The 6,626-nt window shown below is 47.8% G+C and overlaps 1 protein-coding gene across 1 annotated transcript in view; it reads left to right on the top strand.

Annotated features, from left to right (window-relative positions):
• Positions 1 to 234: 234 nt before the first annotated feature.
• The window catches only part of KDM2B (lysine demethylase 2B), a 116,424-nt gene continuing 110,032 nt past the window's right edge, over positions 235 to 6,626 (top strand). The window contains exons 1-3 of the mRNA XM_027651969.1: positions 235 to 371; positions 835 to 907; positions 5,645 to 5,768. The gene's annotated coding sequence lies outside the window, so the exon portion shown is untranslated. The remainder of the gene's footprint in view (positions 372 to 834; positions 908 to 5,644; positions 5,769 to 6,626) is intronic.

Here is a 6,626-nt window from a genome sequence, read left to right as displayed (position 1 = left end):
CCCACCATTGGGTGGTGCGTCTGGCCACGCCCTTCGGGCCCGCCCCGCCGCCATCTCATTGGCCCGCGCGGAAGGAGCCGGCCCCGCCCCGCGCCGCCGCTTCCCGGCAGCCTCGAGGGACACACTGAGGGCGGGCGGCGCGCGCCGGGGGCGCTGTGCGCTGCGGCCGCCAGGGGGCGCCACGGGGAGGGGGCACCGCCCCTGCCCCTGAGGGACCCCCGGCCCTGCCCTTGAGGGAGCCCCCCCTTGAGGAGCCCCGGCTTCTGCCCGTGAGGGGCCCCTGCCCCTGAGGAAGCCGCGGTCCCTCAGCGGGTCTGTACGGTCGAACCCCCGCACCAAGCCCCGGCTGGAGCCCCGGGTGCGTTCTCCCGGTGAGCAGCTCGGTTGAAGCTGGAGTTGAATCTGAGTAGCAGAATTAAATCTGTGGCTCCCGGGGGGTTCGTGCCCCCCAGCCCCCTGTGGGGCCCCTGTGCTCGGGGCAGACAGGACGGGGTGTCCTCCCCTCAGAACAACCACAAAGCCGGGTCTCAACCCCTTCCTGCTGCAGACTCCCCTCCTGAAAAGCTGAAACATTTAACCTATGTATGTCCTGGGGTGAGGGTCCACCCTCACTTCCAGTTAACACTGATCCACCTAATCCTTTGTCACGTAGTTCAGGTCTTCACATTTTGTAGGCCCAGAGCTCCTGATAAACCCGTTTTTATCAGCAAGTGGTTGATAAGGTTGATTAAGCAGAACATTTCAACAGATACACATGCTAGTGTTGAAAGATGTTTTATTACCACGTTCACATAAACCCTTTAAAGCCCAATTTATTTTTTCTCTGTTTTACAGAGGGAAAAGTGAGGTGTAGAGCAGAACTCCCCAGCTAACACATGGCACAGTTATGAAGATTATTCCTGAAAAGGTGAGGTCATACAGTGCTTGAGCCATATCAAATTTGTGGGTCAGGAGTCAGAAACAAACCTGTTGCTATCGATTTCCAGTAAGAAAAATACAATTCGAACAATAGAAATAATACTGGACTATTTACAGGCACATGGGTGGTCACATGCTAGTTCCATTAGCGACCAAAAGCACTGGTTATTTTGTATTGCCTTGACATTTAAAACCGTGCAGACTGTCGTTAACATTTTTGCTCTGTTCCTCTCTTCACACCTTTTTGATTTGCAAGGTCGTTCATTTACTAAAGCACAGAAAAGAACAATCTGTACCAACAAGGTCACTGGATGCTTTTCATTTACAAGGCATTCTTTTTAAAAAGATGTAGTTGAAGCATCCAAGAAGAACAGTCTTAACGATTTGAAGTCTTCAGAGACATTCTGAAACTAGCGTTTATTACCACCTAGATTTGATCTCCTTCCCTTCTCAGGAAATAAACACAGTCATCTTCTTGTTATAAACAACTTTGGGTGAGATTTTTATCTACAGAGGCTTTAAAACACCTCTGTAGAAGAACAAGCCTTTGCTCTTGTATCACTGATTCCATGGAGTGTTGGCCACCTTCTTTCTCCTTTGTGGGTGACAGTACTGCTGTGTAGGGGTGGATTTGGCACCATTAGTTTTGTGGTTGGACTCATGATCTTAAAGGATTTTTCCAACCAGAATGATTCTAGGATTATAAAATACTACTGTTTCTTTGGTGTGCTTTAATTCTTAAAAAACAAATAAACAAACAAACAAACAAACAAAACCCCCAAGAAGACCTCATCCCACAACCAGCATTTTCTGTGTTTCCCACTGGTGCCTGAGGCTGTCTGAGCACCACATGGCAAAGCAATGAGTAACAAACTGATTGTGATTTCTTTACGACTTTTTCTTGGGAGACATGATAACTATCAAAAAACAGTAACATAAAACTCCACATCTCAAACAAACATTTAAGTCTCTGTCATTTAGTTCCCATAGAATCATGAACTTAAAAATATTTTACACTGCTGCTCATAAGCCATGGCATGTTTCTGTACATGTACATAAACAACATGGATATTTCACTATTTCTTCTTGTTTCTGCACAAAATTATGGTTGAACTGTTACATCATGGGCCAGTACTATTGCACTAATAACACCTGGGTCTTGACCTGTTCCCTAAAAACAGATTTCTCTAAAGAAAAAAAAACCAGAACACCTGCAAAGAGACATAATCTGAGGACTTCAAATGTCTTTCTAAATAATTGTATTAAAATAGGCTCTCTGAACCCACTGTTCCACTATTTTTCTGTCCATCACTCTTTTTCCTGTTTATTGGGAAGGGTTTTGAAAGATACAACAGCACTGCACACTGATGTACTGCTGGGTTCATATTACATTCAAAGAAACAGTATGGAAAAGGACCTACAAAATCAGCAAAGAAACCTCACCTCATCTCCTTTTTCAAACCAAACCCATGTGTCATTCTAAGCTTCAAGCCCCAGTGCTGTAGCTTTGAAACGACCATTTCCTTTCCTATATGAAATTTAAAAATCGGTTTGTTAAACTGGAAAACACAAATTAAGGGTCAAGGACTGTAGCAGTGCACCCTTTCTCCCCTTTCTGTTCCATTTCACAGCTCCATTCTGAGGTACAAACTAAACAGGACACATGATTTTATTCCCAACTCTATTACTCATTATTACACACCTCTACACTGCCACTCCAGAGTTAGCTGAAACTAAGAGTCAGCCATGCTTAATTAACTCTTAGAAATGTGTCAGTGAGTCCTGAAGCCACGCTGGGGCTCAGAGCCGGGCTCTGCTGTCACCTGTGACCCGTGCAATTGCAGAAGGCCACCATAAGGGTGTAGTCCTGCCCTCTCCCTTCATCTCACCCCTCTCCAGCCTGAGGATCGCACTCAAATGGCTACTGAGCTTCACTGAACTGACCTAATGAAAGAAACACATATATTTTTTTTCTTAATGGCTGAGTTTTCTGCTGGATCAGGTCACTGAACTGACTTGCCTCATGGCTCCACGAAGGAAAGCAGGAGAAGTGAGGGATGGACGTGCAAGAGAAAGGGAACGGGCCCTTTCAGCAGCAGGCTGTTATTACCCCTAATTAGAGGTAATGTCAACCCATTCTCTGGATCATTTATGCATGAACACAATCGGAGCAGGTGGCAGAAGTCCAAGTTTCTTTCCAGAGAGCCCTGAGAAATCTGTAGACTGTCACAAGGATACTCATAGTTCTTTGCTTTGCCTGCTAAAAATGTACTTCTGTATTTTCTGTAGGAGGCTGAATAGGTTCACTGAGTACCCTGTGATTAATGTGATCCGGTGCTGAGCACGCCGCGGTGCTGCCCTCGCCAGAGCAGCTTTTCTAAAACCTATCTCCAGCTTCACATGCAAATCAGCACTTCCATTTGTTCCTGTTACTGCATCCAAACCGAATCAGGGCACCCCAAAGTGGAAATCATGGTAGTTCTGCATTAAAAACGACCCATTTGAAGTTGCAAAAGGCAAATAAAGGGTTGTCAGCAATCCCAAGGAGGTTAAGGCAAACATCTCTTCAAATCTCATCTGAAGCAGAGCTTAAAGTTTAGTTAATGGAATTTCTGCAGGGGAAAGATTTGGACATGTCATATCTAGAAAAAAAATGTATTTTAACTTCCTTCAGAAACCAATGAAATAGTTAAATATCTCATCTTCCATCTTAACCTATGGTAAGGTATAGAATGGTAGGTCTTACAGGATAAAAAGTATTTTAAAATATGTTTTAAGATTAGTTCAGTCTATTCTATCCAATGGGAAGTAACTATGTTTTAGAGGTCAGTGGGGTGAAATGAACCCATTTCTTCATTCAGCCTTCCTAGGCACAGCACTTCAGTTCTGGTTTTAGCAAGAGCTCTGCAGTACAAGGTTAATTAAATGACAGCTCCTAGTTCCACAATAACAAGGTCAGGATCCAGGCCATAGCATGATTAGATCTTAAATAATTTATGTTACATTAATATCCAGCAAAAAAAGTTTTAGTGCTTTTTTCAGAGTTCAGCCCAGCCCCTTTCCCAACAACCACTGCTCTCTTTCCACAGGATGGATACTGTGGTCTTGTTTCTTTATCACAGTGTTAATATGAGTGGTTTTCCCATATTTTTGACTGTGAAGAAGACCAGGTTTGTATCAGCCCTGGGCTGTCCCCTTCCAAGCGCTGCCTGATGGGGCCCAGCTCTGGGCACTGTTGGAAAACTCTGGCATGGTCTGCTCAGCAGGGAAACCAGCCCCCAACCCTCAGCAGCCAGCACTTTAATCTGGGTCCTGCAGCACAGGGGTTTAATATTGCTTCTAAATGCTTTTATCCTGTCTAATGCAGCTGTGGATATGGACATTCTCATCATCCACAGCCCACCTCCCCCCCTTTTTTCTCTAGTTCTTTTGAGATTTTTTTTTTTTTTTGTAATTAATACAGAGATTATTTCCATGGTACAATGAACTGTAGTTGACTAGGAATCATTTCTGTCTTAAAACAAGGTTAAACAAGTGTTTTCTATTTTTGGAGATCTATAGATAGAAATTGTGGTATTTCTGAAACATTTACTTCCACACTTCCATAATGTGCTCTGGTGTTTCCAGGTGTATGTGATGGATACAGTCCTTGATGGGTTTGCTTGATATACCAAGACTCTAAGATTGTTCGTGTCTGAAAAAGAATATTTAGAAAAATGAGTTGATTTTCTTTTATGTCTCTGTTCTGTCTCTTTTGGTGGACTTTTTTGGAATGGATGGATGATGTGTTTTTTGCTGATGATTCTCTAGAAACATCCATTTATCTTGTACTCTGGCCTCAATCCTACAGATGTACACGTGTATTTAATTTTAAGTTTGAGTAATCTTGGCTGAAAGGTTGAGATATGTATATATCTCCTCAGGATTATGGATTAATAATGCACTTGCTCCAACAGACATCTGGAATCCACACTTCAATATATAGCCTATAAAACACTTCCATACGATAATAAAGTTCAATCATCTGCAAATAGGGAGATGTTAGAGAAAGATTACATGATTTTTCAAGATTCTGCAAACAGTTCTTGGCAGAAGCAGGAGGAGAAGCTCATTCCCTTAAATCCTGTAAGAATTTTGTGCTCTCCTGCCTTTATCCACATGTCATGCATCATTAAAATAGGGATCTTCGCAAAGAGATGAACAGCAAGGCCTGCAAAGTTGAATTTTAATGTGCTTTACATTTTGCATCATACTCAATGTATTTCATACAGTACCTAGGACGTTGAACTGATTGCAAAAAGCAAACCAGAGGAGCAGTGCCAAAAGCCATCAGCCCTGGGTCTGGGCTGGGGTACCCTTTGATGTTCCCTTTCTTGGGGGGTGTGGAGGGGAGGTAAAGGATGTCACTTCAGAGAGGAGCCACGCTGTGGAACCTGGAGGCTGTTCAAAACCTGCACTCTGACCCTGCTATTGCAATCAGATGGTCCCAATATTTGCTCAGCATCAAGTTAGAGTAGCTGCGAGTGGGTGTTGTAGAAATGAGACCCACCGATACTTTTAGGAATTGCAGCATCTCCATCCTGCAGACTTTTTGTATCAGCAGCTACTTCAGAGCGGTTTTACCTAGTTTTTCAGGGGATTTCTAACTATCTGTTCTAAATGCTTATTACAAAGGCAATTCTGCTTTATTTAAGACATATTTAACACCATCTATAATCCATTATAGGTTTTATGGCCGGTTCTCACCAGACACGTGGGCGCAGTGCTGGGAGCGGTGCCGGGGCGCAGTTACCGCCGAGCCGCACGTGCGGCAGAGACACAGAGCGAAGCCACCACCACAATAACCCCAGGTCTGCATATTATAAGATTATTTTCAAATGTCTGCCACATTCACTCGCCACTCTGTACCCCGGCTTTACGCCGTTGGGGCCGGACACCGGCGCGGAGCCCAAATTCTCCCCGGTTAAGCGGAACCGCTCAACTCTTGGGGCACGTCCCGGGCGCTGCGGTACCAACCCTGGGACCATCCGCGCCTTTGTGGGGCCCCGGCCCCGTCCCCCCGCGGCCGCTCAGCGCCTGCGTGCCGAGCACTCGTGACCGAGCCCCGCACGGCGGGGCCGGCGGCCAGACCAGGGCCGGTACCGCCCCGGTACCCCGGGCATTCCCCTCATATCCCAGCCAGCCTAGCGCCGGTACCGCCCCGGTACCCCGGGCACTCCCCCCATCCCGGCCAGCCCAGCGCCGGTACAGCCCCGGTGCCTCGGGCATTCGCCCCATCCCGGCCAGCCCAGCGCCGGTACCGCCCCGGTACCCCGGGCACTCCCCCCATCCCGGCCAGCCCAGCGCCGGTACAGCCCCGGTGCCTCGGGCATTCGCCCCATCCCGGCCGGCCCAGCGCCGGTACCGCCCCGGTCCCCCGCCAGCCCTGAGTCGGTACCGCCCCGGTACCTCGGCCAGCCCCCCATCCCGGCCAGCCCCCCGCCGGTCCTGTGCGGTGCCCCCGGCCATCAAACCCCGCAGCGCCGGTACCGAGCCGTGTCCCCGGTCCGCCCCCCCGTCACCCCCCCGGCCCCGCCGCTGTTTACGTTCCGGGCACTGCGACGCCTGCGCCCCCGCTCCGCACGCAGCGCCTGAACATGGTTCCTTAGGACTTTGCAAAAGGCATCGCCGCCGCCCCCCTCCCCTTCCCTCCCCCTCCTCCCCCCCCC

This window comes from Corapipo altera, unplaced genomic scaffold, assembly GCF_003945725.1.
Source record: "Corapipo altera isolate COAL_440 unplaced genomic scaffold, ASM394572v1 67, whole genome shotgun sequence".
Classification (NCBI taxonomy): Eukaryota; Metazoa; Chordata; class Aves; order Passeriformes; family Pipridae; genus Corapipo; species Corapipo altera.
The sequence above is the reverse complement of the archived record's forward strand: the minus strand, read 5'-3'. Positions and strand labels throughout refer to the sequence as shown.